General features: G+C 42.3%; 1 pseudogene; it reads left to right on the forward strand.

The window, feature by feature from the left end:
- Positions 1-15078, forward strand: part of LOC106567460 (nucleolar complex protein 2 homolog) — a 60065-nt pseudogene that overhangs the window by 17282 nt on the left and 27705 nt on the right.

Here is a 15078-nt window from a genome sequence, read left to right on the forward strand (position 1 = left end):
TCCACTAACGGTCTGTATGTAGCCAAACGTAGCTGCTGCTTATGTTGGTATCTGTACTGATGGCACAAAAGCCATGACAGGGAGACAGAGTGGAGTGGTAACATTCGTGCAAGCAGTTGCTCCCGATGCCACTTGGGTACACTGCAGCATCCACCGAGAGGCTCTTGCTGCCAAAGGAATGCCTGACAGCTTGAAAGACGTTTTGGACACTACAGTGAAAATGGTTAACTTTGTTAAAGCAAGGCCCCTGAACTCTCGTGTATTTTCTGCGCTATGCGATGATATGGGCAGCGACCATGTAACGCTTTTACAACATCCAGAAGCGCACTGCTTATCAAGGGGCAAAGTATTGACACGTTTTTTTGAATTGAGAGACGAGCTTAAAGTTTTCTTTACTGACCATCATTTTCACTTGTTTGACCGCTTGCATGATGACGAGTTTCTCACACGACTGGCCTTTCTGGGTGATGTTTTTTCTCATCTGAATGATCTGAATCTAGGATTACAGGAACTCTCCGCAATTATATTCAATGTGCGGGACAAAATTGAGGCTATTATTAAGAAGTTGGAGCTCTTCTCTGTCTGCATTAACAACACACAGGTCTTTCCATCATTGTATGACTTTTGTGTGCAAATGAACTCCAGCTTACGGACAATGTCAAATGGGATATAGCGAAGCACCTGAGTGAGTTGGGTGCGCAATTACGCATGTACTTTCCCGAAACGGACGACACAAACAACTGGATTCGTTATCCCTTTCATGCCCTGCCTCCAGGTCACTTACTGATATCTACAGGTCATCTACAAGTCTCTGCTAGGTAAAGCCCTGCCTTATCTCAGCTCACTGATCACCATAGCAGCACCCACTCGTAGCACGCGCTCCAGCAGGTATATCTCACTGATCACCCCCAAAGCCAATTCCTCCTTTGGTCGCCTTTCCTTCCAGTTCTCTGCTGCCAATGATTGGAACGAACTGCAAAAATCAATGAAGCTGGAGACTCATATCTCCCTCACTAGCTTTAAGCACCAGCTGTCAGAGCAGCTCACAGATCACTGCACCTGTACATAGCCTATCTGTAAACATCCCATCTATCTACCTCATCCCTTTACTGTATTTATTTTATTTATTTTGCTCCTTTGCACCCCAGTATCTCTACTTGCGCATTCATCTTCTGCACATCTACCATTCCAGTGTTTAATTGCTATATTGTAATTACTTCGCCACCATGGCCTATTTATTGCCTTATCTCCCTTATCTTACCTCATTTGCACTCACTGTATATAGACTTTTATTTTTATTTTTTTCTACTGTATTATTGACTGTATGTTTTGTTTATTCCATGTGTAACTCTGTGTTATTGTATGTGTCGAATTGCTATGCTTTATCTTGGCCAGGTCGCAGTTGCAAATGACAACTTGTTCTCAACTTGCCTACCTGGTTAAATAAAAGTTTTATTAAAATAAAATAAAAAACCTATGTGAGAGTGGATTCTCGGCCCTAACTAGCATGAAAACTAAATACAGGCACAGACTGTGTGGAAAATGATGTAAGACTGAGACTCTCTCCAATACAACCCAACACTGCAGAGTTATGTGCATCCTTTCAAGCACACCCTTCTCATTAACCTGTAGTGAGTTATTCACAATTTTCGATGAACAAATAAGGTTTTATATGTAAGATGGTTAAATAAAGAGCAAAATTATTGGTTATTATTATTTGTGCCCTGGTCCTATAAGAGCCCTTTGTCACTTCCCACAAGCCGGGTTGTGACAAACTCACACTCATTCTTATGGTTAATAAATGTATCATATAGTGTGTGCGTGCGTGTGGCAGGTTTACAATGGACCACTGCTCTATACTAAGGGTGCCCCACTTTCCCCCAAGATCACTGCCCTCCTAGGCCTGTATTCACAAAGCGTCTCCCTGTAGAGGTGCTGATCTAGAACTAGTTTCGCCTTCTTTACTTAATAATGAATAAGATTACATAGACAGGAGGGACCTGATCCTAGATCAGCACTCCTACTCTTAGATACTTTGTGAATACGAGCCCTGAAGGATTTAGCTCCAACCCTAATCTAGGTATCACACCTAAATTAACTGGTAATATGCTCACTGGACCATGCTCAGCGGAATCTGGTATGTTAACTTACAACAGGGTCGGATCAAAACCTTGCATAACCAGTAGCTCACTATGAGGAGGGTTGGCCACCCCTGCCCTAAGCACTTGTGTAGTCTGAAGGGGTTGATAAGATGTGAGAAATACAAGTGTCACGTCCTGACCAGTAAAAGGGGTTATTTGTCATTGTAGTTTGGTCAGGGCGTGGCAGGGGATGTTTGTTTTGTGTGTTTCTATTTTTTGTGTGTTTCTGTTTTCTATTTCTATGTTGGGTTTTTGGCAATGACCTCCAATTAGAGGCAGCTGGTTGTCGTTGTCTAATTGGAGGCCATATTTAGTTGTTTGTTTCACTTGTGTTTTGGTGGGTGGTTATTTTCTGTATAGCCTGGGAGCCTTATGAAACTGTTTTCGTCGTTTGTTTATTTTGTTTAAGTGTTTTCTTTAAATAAATTAAGAAGATGAGCACTTTACCCGCTGCGCCTTGGTCCAATCCTTACGACACCCATGACAACAAGAGGACAACATTTGGCAACAAAACCAATGGAAACAAACAACTTGGGTGGGAGTTATGCAACATTTTCTCAGGTATCAGTGGAAAACACAGTCCAGTGTATCAAGGCAGTTAGCGAGGTCTCAACGGCTAACAACAGCATAGGCTCGGAACGATGAGGGGGAGGAAGTACATCTGAGGGTTGTGTGTGCGCGTTACACACCTTTGTTATCAGGGTAAGGTCACAAACTGTCAACATGTTTGACTGTGTGCGTGTGGGTTTGGCTTTGAGTATATGTGGTGTGCATACCCATATATGTCTTAGTGAGTGCTAGCCTCCTGTGGTAAGCTAACAGGAGAACGGTAGTATGGAGGCGACAGCTTGGTTTTGTGGGAGTGTTCACCGTGATGGTCTGCTGTGTGTGTGTGTGTGTGTGTGTGTGTGTGTGTGTGTGTGTGTGTGTGTGTGTTGATGGTCTAACCAAAGTGATAAAGACCAGGCTGTGGTTTACTCTGCTCCTAACGTGCTCTGCAGACCACATCCTCTCACTAGCGGTTCTGGGGGGGGGGGGGGGGGGGGGGGGGGGGGCAGTGCCCCTGTGACAACAATTTTGGACCCCCTTGTGGCCCCCCTAAATGTGGAGTATGAAATAATTTGTACATAACAAATTTTTGCGATCGTTCTTTTTTTACACCCGTTATTAGACGGTAGCAACGATGATGATTATGAACATGGTCTTTTGCCTGCTAATGCCTGCAATGCAGTGAAGAAAACGATATGACAACAATAACGTCTAATGTAACTGGCCCCTCTAACAGTACAACTGGCCCCAGCTTGGCACCCCCCAGTTGAAATGGTCTAGAACCGCCACTGCATCCTCTCTGCCTACGGCACAGCCATCCACCCTCCAGCACACACACCCCAAGAACCCCTCACAGCGCACAGTGTTTATTCATGATGCACCCCATTGCCTGTTTATTCATTTTTTTAGCTGTTCCCCTCGTTAAAGAGAAAAGAGGCTGAGGTGTGCGCTGCTACTGTTTTAATTAGAGCAGCAGAAAAGCACCCCCCTCGTGCTCCCCCGTTTGTGTGTGTGTGTGTGTGGGTGTGTGTGGGTGTGTGTGGGTGGGGGGGAAAACTACCCACAAATAGGCTTCTAGATGGCACACTGTGGTAACTGTAACTGTCTGAAGTTGGAGCTGAGCTATTCAGACAACTCGGATGAGGAGAACGAAATCTCTAGTTCTCTGCTCAGGCCCACCCCTGTAGTCATAGTACTGTTGGTTTTCCTCCCTCTACCTGGATGGCAGCTCTCCACTTCATTCATTGATAACACAGGGTAGGTAAAAAGGAGAACAAACTGTTTGCCAAATACATTTTCCAAAATTATATGTGTTAATCAAGCACATAACCACTATTATTTTGTAGCTAGCGCCTTAGCTAAGGCTTACCCTGGCTGGTAGCCTAACAGTTAAGAGCGTTGGGCCAGTAACCAAAAGGTTGCGAGTTCGAATCCCCAAGCCGACTAGGTAACAACTGTCGCTGTCCCGTTGAGCAAGGCACTTAACCCTAATTTTCTACAGTGGCGCTGTACTACTGTGGCTGACCCTGTAAAATAGCACATTTCATATGCTTTGATCTCCGTAGTAGGCACGAGTGCATTGACAAGCAAGGAAATGTACAGTGCTGTGGTAGTTCAGTAAGCATCGCTCTGTAGATGGAAACAGACATACAGTAGCAGAGAGCTGTTCCACTAATATCATCCTTCACAGAAATTGTATTTAGGCTGTTAAAGATTAGCAGGCCTATGTTAATTAATCAGTTAATCTGTCCTCTTCATATGTCTTCGCATGTCAACAGTAGGCTGCTAATGGTGTGATAATAGTTCGCCAATTACGACAAGGCATGTTGAATGAATGGTAGTCTAGTAGTCAGACGTAATTTGATGGATTAGGTCAGGGATGGAGAACTGAAACAAGCTCCTATAGGCTTAGTTCAGTTGTTTCATATTACATAAAGCCTACAGTAAACTAGAGTACTACATTGCATCCAGTAATTGAATTATTCTGAATTTTCTCCCCAAACACAATTAAGCCAATTTACATTTTCAGTCGACTATCCACATAAATACGCCTATTTTTTAGAATAATCATTACCCCAAAATGTAACCTACAAAAATTTGAAAGCGTCATTGAGACACTTCAATTTAATTTAGGATCAAACAAGACTTCTGTCTTGGTTACAATGTTTGATATATTTTAAGATGCTAGGTTTCAGCGAATGTCATTTACAGGTTTTTCAAAAATGCTAAATGCTATAACTTGACTGACCCCATCCGGACCTCCCCCCTACCAAACCTTAGGCCTACAGTCATGGCCAAAAGTTTTGAGAATGACACAAATATACATTTTTACAAAGTTTGCTGCTTCAGTGTCTTTAGATATTTTTGTCAGATGTTACTATGGAATACTGAAGTATAATTACAAGCGTTTCATAAGTGTCAAAGGCTTTTATTGACAATTACATGAAGTTGATGCAAAGAGTCAATATTTGTTGACCCTTATTTTTCAAGACCTCTGTAATCCGCCCTGGCATGCTGTCTATTAACTTCTGGGCCACATCCTGACTGATGGCAGCCCATTCTTGCATAATCAATGCTTGGAGTTTGTCAGAATTTGTGGGGTTTTTGTTTGACCACCCGCCTCTTGAGGATTGACCACAAATTCTCAATGGGATTAAGGTCTGGGGAGTTTCCTGGCCATGGACCCAAAATATCAATGTTTTGTTCCCCGAGCCACTTAGTTTTCACTTTTGCCTTATGGCAAGGTGCTCCATCATGCTGGAAAAGGCATTGTTCGTCACCAAACTGTTCCTGGATGGTTGGGAGAAGTTGCTCTTGGAGGATGTGTTGGTACCATTCTTTATTCATGGCTGTGTTCTTGGGCAAAATTGTGAGTGAGCCCACTGCCTTGGCTGAGAAGCAACCCCACACATGAATGGTCTCAGGATGCTTTACTGTTGGCATGACACAGGACTGATGGTAGCGCTCACCTTGTCTTCTCCGGAAAAGCTTTTTTCCGGATGCCCCAAACAATCGGAAAGGGGATTCATCAGAGAAAATGACTTTACCCCAGTCCTCAGCAGTCCAATCCCTGTACCTTTTGCAGAATATCAGTCGGTCGATGATGTTTTTCCTGGAGAGAAGTGGCTTCTTTGTTGCCCTTCTTGACACCAGGCCATCCTCCAAAAGTCTTCACCTCACTGTGCGTGCAGATGCACTCACACCTGCCTGCTGCCATTCCTGAGTAAGCTCTGTACTGGTGGTGCCCCAATCCCGCAGCTGAATCAACTTTAGGAGATGGTCCTGGTGCTTGCTGGACTTTCTTGGGCGCCCTGAAGCCTTCTTCATAACAATTGAACCTCTCTCCTTGAAGTTCTTGATGATCCAATGAATGGTTGCTTTAGGTGCAATCTTACTGGCAATGATGATGGCACGTATTTCCTTGCAGGTAACCATGGGTGACAGGGGAAGAACAATGATTCCAAGCACCACCCTCCTTTTGAAGCTTCCAGTCTGTTATTCGAACTCAATCAGCATGACAGAGGGATTTCCAGCCTTGTCCTCGTCAACATTCACACCTGTGTTAACAATAGAATCACTGACATGATGTCAGCTGGTCCTTTTGTGGAAGGGCTGAAATGCAGTGGAAATGTTTTTTGGGGATTCAGTTCATTTGCATGGCAAAGAGGGACTTTGCAATTAATTCCAATTCATCTGATCACTCTTCATAACATCCTGGAGTATATGCAAATTGCCATGATACAAACTGAGGCAGCAGACTTTGTGAAAATCAATATTTGTGTCATTCTCAAAACTTTTGGCCACGACTGTACATCAGCACCACCTTGTCAGAAAATCCTACATTTTAAGTATATTTCTAGTTCGCTAGATGAAGAGAAGCCAATTACAAGTACCCATAACAGTCTATAGACTACCATTCATACTTAGGCAGTCTTCTGCCAACATTATTAAACTAAAAAAGTACCTAGGCAAATTGGTGCATTGTGGGATAATAAAAATGTGTCAAGTTTGGTATGTCTGAGTTAGAAGCAGAGCGTAAACCACAGCCTGGTCTTTATCGCTCTGGTCAAACTGTGCACATGCACACGGGAACAAGTGGTCGCCTCCCATACTGCCTTTCTCATGCTAGCTTACCACAGGACGCCAACAAACACTAAGACACACTCCATCTACAATAACAGACCACACTATCATACACACACGTGCATGCACACCACACATACTTGTGTGTGTGTGTGTGTGTGTGTGTGTGTGTGTGTGTGTGTGTGTGTGTGTGTGTGTGTGTGTGTGTGTGTGTGTGTGTGTGTGTGTGTGTGTGTGTGTGTGTGAGCTTCCTGCTACAGTGGCCCCCTCTGTGTATCAGGGCTGGCCCATATCACCCCCCCCCCCCCCCCGGCGACCACCACCACATCCGATGTTTGTACAGACAGACCTGGCCAGGAGTGCTCCCGCTCGCCTAGTACCAACGACCTCACATGCACACACACACAGATACACGAACGAAATATACAGAACTAGGTCAATCCAGTACACATAAAACAAACAATGTGATATTTAAAATGATTTAAGTAAAAATACAGAAATATAGCACTGGCACATACTGTGCTGATTCTGAAGGACATGCACAATATAATTGCCATTTGTTTATTTGGATCCCCAGTAGCTTTTTCAGAAGACACAGCTACTAAAGGGTCACATCACCAGGGGCACACAAACACACACTCAATAACCACCAAGCATATAGTGTTTGATGGGTTGTAGTTTTTAATTGTATGCTTTTTTACGGACTGTAACCTTTGGTCATATATTTGCATTGATAATTTATTAAAATGTCTGTCGTCAGGAACCTCAATTATTTTTCCATTGTACAAGCCCTATACCAAAGGATGGTGACGTCCTGGCTTGTGGGTTTTTGAGGGCAGGCACTGTCACTGGTGTTTTGATGATGTCTAACGTGTGTAAAGTTTTTGCTAATTTAGCATGATTTCTGAAGGCACACATTTTTCTGTTCTTTGTGTGTTCTTCAGATCATCCGTCAGGTGGACTTTAACAAGAAGCCTGGTCAGATGAGTGTGAAGCCCATCGAATTTGATGTTATCCTGAAGCTCAGCAACACCAACCTGCAGGAGAAGGCCTACAAGGTGAGTATTGCTAGTTTAGCATGTTAACTAAATAGGCTTGTATACAACAGGAGAAGACTTCGACGGGGTAAGTATTGTTAGCTTAGCATGCTAACTCAGCTTGTTACCACAGGAAAAGACTTAGACTGGGTGAGTACTGCTAGCTCAGTTAGCTTGTCTTAGCCATGGTGGGAGTAGGCTTAGTACTACTAGATTCATAGGTTGTAATGGCTAGGAAAATGTATTTTTAACTGGGAGGCCTAGTTTTGTCCTCAAGCAGGTCAATATAGTATCTTCTCATGACACTTGACCTCTTGATACTTGAATCATCTCAATTAGTAATGTAATTAGGCTACCAGTAATTAGGCTATAAAGGAGAATTTTTCTGTATTTTTTTTATTTAAATGGCATGTTATAGAAGGGTCCAAACACTTTTTTTGTATTTTGTTGTTGTTGTGATTTCACTTGTTTTGGAGAAACTTACCCCAACTAGCGACTCACTTCCTCATTGTGCAGTACGGGGGCTCAAAAAAAAAACATGAAATGCTCCAAAAATACTCAAATATGTCCTTTAAGAAAGGGAAAAGCTCCCAGTACAGGTGATGCAGGTCTTTTAGATCAGTGGTTCTCAACTGGTTTTGCCTCGGGACCCAAATTGAACCGGGTTGTCTCAGTTGCAACCCAATACTCACATCGCGAAAAGAGGACCATGTCTTTGGATAAGCTGGTGGTAATGTTATCTTAACATGGGGTAGGGCTGGGCGACCTGTAAATCATATAAAAAAAACAAGATCTAACTTATGGGCGATTCACAATAATTATCGCTAAATAAGCTTTGTTGTACAATAAAAGGTAAAATACACTGCATTTCAAACAGTCAGCAATAATCTAATGAATTCTGGGCTTGTGAAATTATACCTAGGCTAAATATAAGCCTTTCGCAAAAAAAAATATATATATATTTTTTACTGTCACATACACCAGGTAGGTGCAGTGAAATGTGTTTTACAGGGAAAGCCATGGTAGTACTCCTCCACTGGAGCAAATTAGGGTTAAGTGTCTTGCTCAAGGGCACATCAACAGATGTTTCAGCTTGTCGACTCAGGTATATTCAAACCAGTGACCTTTCGGTTACTGGCCCAGTGCTCTAACCGCTAGGCCACCTGCCAGCCTCATCAAGCACAATTTCTGTCTGTAGCGTCCGAACGGTTCGGTCTACAAACTATTATATCCATTTTGCTCTACAACCCCCACAAGTGTCAGGGGACTTGTCTGAAGTCGGTACAGTCGATCTGACCATTTCTGTCTGTAGCGTCCGACCCGTTCGGGCTACACACTGTTCTCCGTTTTGCTCTAGGACACACAAATTACTTACATACGGAAGTAGTTTAGTGCCTAAAAAAAGGGTTAAATATTTGTTAAAAATCTTGATCTTATATCTCTCGGATACAGGACAGACATCGATTTTTTTTCTTATTTTTTTTTTTGTCCATGTATGAACCAGTTATTCAGTGTGTTTCTATGGGCTTATAGCAGTAAGGCCAAATTAAATGTTTCATAAAAAAATGTAAATAAATATATTTTTGATACCTAAAGGTGTACTAAAATTCTAAATCAAATAGCTAAATGATCCTTGGTAAGGCCATCATAAAACAATTCCATATGTTTGGTTAGTAGAACCCCCCCCGCGGTTTAGACTCTTAAAGACCTGTTAGGGCTAGGGGGCAGTATTGACACGGCCGGATAAAAAATGTACCCGATTTAATCTGGTTACTACTCCTGCCCAGTAACTAGAATATGCATATAATTATTGGCTTTGGATAGAAAACACCCTAAAGTTTCTAAAACTGTTTGAATGGTGTCTGTGAGTATAACAGAACTCATATGGCAGGCAAAAACCTGAGAAGATTCTGAACAGGAAGTGGCCTGTCTGACAAGTTGTTGTTCATCTTGGCTCTTTTTATTGAAGACTGAGGATCTTTGCTGTAACGTGACACTTCCTACGGCTCCCATAGGCTCTCAGAGCCCGGGAAAAAGCTGAATGATATCGAGGGAGCCCCAGGCTGAAACACATTATCGCGTTTGGATAGTGGCTGGTCAGAGTACTCTGAGAGTCAGGCTCGTGCACGAGGGCATGAGATGTTTTTATTTTCTCTCTCTTTGTACGTATACACGCTTTCCCGGTCGGAATATTATCGCTTTTTTACGAGAAAAATGGCATAAAAATTGATTTTAAACAGCGGTTGACATGCTTCGAAGTACGGTAATGGAATATTTAGAATTTTTTTGTCACGAAATGCGCCATGCTCGTCACCCTTATTTACCCTTTCGGATAGTGACTTGAACGCACGAACAAAACGCCGCTATTTTGATATAACAATGGATTATTTGGGACCAAACCAACATTTGTTATTGAAGTAGAAGTCCTGGGAGTGCATTCTGACGAAGAACAGCAAAGGTAATAACATTTTTCTTATAGTAAATCTGACTTTGGTGAGTGCTAAACTTGCTGGGTGTCTAAATAGCTAGCCCTGTGATGCCGGGCTATCTACTTAGAATATTGCAAAATGTGCTTTCACCGAAAAGCTATTTTTAAATCGGACATATCGAGTGCATAGAGGAGTTCTGTATCTATAATTCTTAAAATAATTGTTATGTTTTTTGTGAACGTTTATCGTGAGTAATTTAGTAAATTCACCGGCAGTGTTCGGTCGGAATGCTAGTCACATGCTAGTCACATGCTAATGTAAAAAGCTGGCTTTTGATATAAATATGAACTTGATTGAACAAAACATGCATGTATTGTATAACATAATGTCCTAGGGTTGTCATCTGATGAAGATCATCAAAGGTTAGTGCTGCATTTAGCTGTGGTTTGGGTTTATGTGACATTATATGCTAGCTTGAAAAATGGGTGTCTGATTATTTCTGGCTGGGTACTCTGCTGACATAATCTAATGTTTTCCTTTCGTTGTAAAGCCTTTTTGAAATCGGACAGTGTGGTTAGATTAACGAGAGTCTTGTCTTTAAAATGGTGTAAAATAGTCATATGTTTGAAAAATTGAAGTTTTTGCATTTTTGAGGTATTTGAATATCGCGCCACGGGATTACACTGGCTGTTGAGTAGGTGGGCGTCCCACCTAGCCCAGAGAGGTTAAGGATCAGTCCAGCCAACTTGGATCTATTTGCTACTGTAGCTAACAAGGTAGAACAGTTGAATTGTTATGAACACACCCTTCTGTCCGTCTCCAACAGTTTTTACAGCATGCTAGCATGTCCACCGGCTGGTCTTTCATTCTATCGGTTAGGTTGCCAGAGACGCAACCTAGTCGTGAAGTCTTTGTGTTCTAAAATGTTCCTTTGCCATGCAGGTTGGCAAAGTTCTTATCTAGAGGCGTAATGGTACACATATTCATACTGATCCATTCGGTACAGGGACCTCTGTTCGTCTGCACTGTGATCCCGAATGAATACAAAAAAATAAAAAACAAAACACTAGGCTATGCCTCTTGAGTAATTCTGAGCTGAAAAAAACTAACATTTCAAGTTAAACAGTTAAAACAACTGAGTACGTTGTAATCAAAATTCACATTTCAAACTGTCCTTTTGTGAGGCACAGCCGAGAACTAGTTCTGTACGATGGCGTCAATAAACCAGAATTAGAGGATCCTCATGCATCATCGTTTATCTCCAGTTTGGGAACATTTTGGCTTCCCAGTAGATTACTATGACGATGGAGAGTTGTGGATGAAATATTAACAGTATGTCACAACACTCAATGAGAATAGCCTATGCAGCTGCCAACACCTCAAATATGTTGACACAACAACATCACTCCTGTATACCGGAGCAAGATGCAAATGCGAAGAAACAACAACACAACAGCTTCTCCCTTCTGCATTTAAGCACCCCTTGGCAACTGATTCTGTCCCAGCCAAAGAAATTACAAGAGCGATAGCTAGGCTGTGTTTATTTTTTTACAATCTTTGGTTTATAGCTGCGGATATTCGCCCATTCTCGTTGGTTACCTACCTCTGTCACGACTTCCGCCGAAGTCAGGTCCTCTCCTTGTTCGGGTGGCGCTCGGCGTCGCCGGGCTTCTAGCCATCATCGATCCACTTTTCATTTTCCATGTGTTTTGTCTTGTTTTTCCTCACACCTGGTTTCAATTCCCTCAATTACTTGTTGTGTATTTAACCCTCTGTTCCCCCCATTCTTTGTGTGGGATTTTTTGTTCTGGATGCCATTGGTTTTGCTTAATAAATCTCCGGTTATTACCCAGTTCTGCTCTCCTGCGCCTGACTTCTCTGCCGCCAATTATGCACCCCGCTACAACCTCATCCCCATATTGTTTTATTTACTTTTTTGCTCTTTTGCACACTAGTATTTCCAGTATTTCTACTTGCACATCTATCACTCTAGTGTCAATTTGCTAAATTGTAATTACTTCGCTACTATGGCCTATTTATTGCCTTACCTCCTTACGCCATTTGCACACACTGTATATAAACTTTTTCTATTGTGTTATTGACTGTAAGTTTGTTCATTCCATGTGTAACTCTGTTGTTGTTTTTGTCACACTGCTTTGCTTTATCTTTGCCAGGTCATAGTTGTAAATAAGAACTTGTTCTCAACTGGCCTACCTGGTTAAATAAAGGTGAAATAAATAAAATATTTTAAGTCACCCATATTGAAAGAAATGTAGAACAATTAGACACCCTATAACCCACACCTACACACTCATGTATCAATCTGATTGATGGATTGTGTTGTGCAGTAAGCAGGTTCAGGTGTATAACTGTGGCTCCTTCCACCTTCAAAGAATAGGCAAGAGGGCCAACCATAGAGAATAGTAAGACACTTCATTATTTCTATAACTACGCTATATTGTTTGTCCTCGTGTCGGTTCATTTTCAGCATAAAGTACTCTGCAGCCACAGTGTGGACACCAGGTCACACACACACAGATTCCTGTTGAACACTTGCTTTAACTACATTATAGAGAAAATAACAGTCTCTCTCCTTCACTTCATCACTCTCTCCCCTTTTCCCTAAATGCTCTGGGTCAGGTATTCCCAAACTGGGGTACGCGGGGCTATACATTTGGGTGAGGTTTTTTTCTTGCCTGAGTAGCCTCGTTTCACTGCCAAAAATACAATTCAACCATCTAGTGTTCAGCAAAATAACAACACAATGTCAAATACAGGTAGCCTAGTCAAATAATGAACATCCAATCACATTAACCGTTACTCTCTCGCGGGAAACCTTCAATCTTGCCCAGACATTTAGAAACAAAACATGACAATTTGAAAAATAAGCCACAGGAGTTTTTTGAGCGAGAATAAAGATGACTGTCGAGTAGTAAGACATGAATAAAAGCAACAGATACCATTAATAAGAAGGGGCTAGGAGCGTCTTATATGATGAGCTACCGAGTGGGCAGGCAAGTGTCACGCCCTGACCTGAGAGAGCTGTTTTTCTCTGTTTGGTTAGGTCGGGGTGTGATATGGGGTGGGCATTCTATGTCATATATTTCTTTGTGTTTGGCCGAGTATGGTTCCTAATCAGAGGCATCTGTCTATCGTTGTCTCTGATTGGGAATCATACTCAGGCAGCCCTTTTTCCCACCTTCTGTTGTGGGATCTTGTTTTTGTACAGCTCTGTGAAAGCCTGCAGAACGTGACGTTCGGTTTCCTTTGTTTGTTATTTTGTTTAGTGTTCTGAGTATAAATAAAATGTAATCATGAGCACTTACCACGCTGCACCTTGGTCTACCCATAACGACGAATGTTACAGCAAGCCCCATACTATTGTGGAGGACTCTGCTGCCGCGGATATGGCTAGGACAATGCTGGGGAAAAAGTCCCCAAAAAACTATACATACAATGCCTTCATTAAACAACTGTTTCACGACGCATCAGTGACATGGCAGGAGATGTTTTGAAACAATTACTGCTTCGCATACAAGCCAGTGAATTACATGCGTTACAGCTGGATGAGTCAACAGACGTGGCGGGCCTGGCACAGCTCCTGGTATATGTCCGTTATGTTTATGGGGGGTCAATTAGGGATGACATCCTCTTCTACAAACCACTGGAAACCAGGACATGCAAGGATATTTTTTAAGTATTGGACAGCCTTGTGACATCAAATGGACTTTGGTGGTCAAGATGTGTCGGTACTGATGGCGCAAAAGCCATGACAGGGAGACATTGTGGAGTGGTAACGCGCGTGCAAGCAGTTGCTCCCAATGCCACTTGGGTACACTGCAGCATCCACCGAGAGGCTCTTGCTGCCAAGAGAATGCCTGACAGCTTGAAAGACGTTTTGGACACTACAGTGAAAATGGTTAACTTTGTTAAAGCAAGGCCCATGAACTCCCGTGTATTTTCTGCATTATTCAATGATATGGGCAGCAACCATGTAACGCTTTTACAACATCCAGAAGTGCGCTGGTTATCAAGGAGCAAAGTATTGACACGTTTTTTTGAATTGAGAGATGATCTTAAAGTTTTCTTTACTGACCATAATTTTCACTTGTCTGACCACTTGCATGATGACGAGTTTCTCACACGACTGGCCTATCTGGGTGATGTTTTTTCTCACCTGAATGACCTGAATCTAGGATTACAGGGACACTCTGCAACTATATTCAATGTGCGGGACAAAATTGAGGCTATGATTAAGAAGTTGGAGCTTTTTTTTTCTGCATTAACAAGGATAACACACAGATCTTTCCATCATTGTATGATTTTTTTGTTTGCAAATTAACTCAAGCTTACGGACTATGTCAAATGTGATATAGCGAAGCACCTGAGTGAGCTGGATGTGCAATTACGCAGGTACTTTCCCAAAACGGGTGACAACTGGATTTGTTATCCCTTTCCTGCCCTGCCTACAGTCCACTTACTGATATCTGAACAAGAGAGCCTCTTCAAAATCGCAACAAGCGGTTCAGTGAAAATTTTATTTTATCAGAAGCCACTGCCAGATTTCTGGATAGGGTTGCGCTCAGAGTTTCTTGCCTTGGCAAATCACGCTGTTAAGACACTGATGCCCTTTGCAACCACATACCTATGTGAGAGTAGATTCTCGGCCCTCACTAGCATGAAAACTATATACAGGCACAGACTGTGTGGAAAATGATTTAAGACTGAGTGTAATAAAGTCTGTGTGAGCTGGTTTGGAGGAGTCAGGCGCAGGGCAGCAGATATGAGTAAAAAACGTATTTACTCAAAATACAAACAAATACAACGCAATAATGCGAG

This window comes from Salmo salar, chromosome 13 (genome assembly GCF_965601325.2).
Source record: "Salmo salar chromosome 13, fSalSal1, whole genome shotgun sequence".
Taxonomy (NCBI): Eukaryota; Metazoa; Chordata; class Actinopteri; order Salmoniformes; family Salmonidae; genus Salmo; species Salmo salar.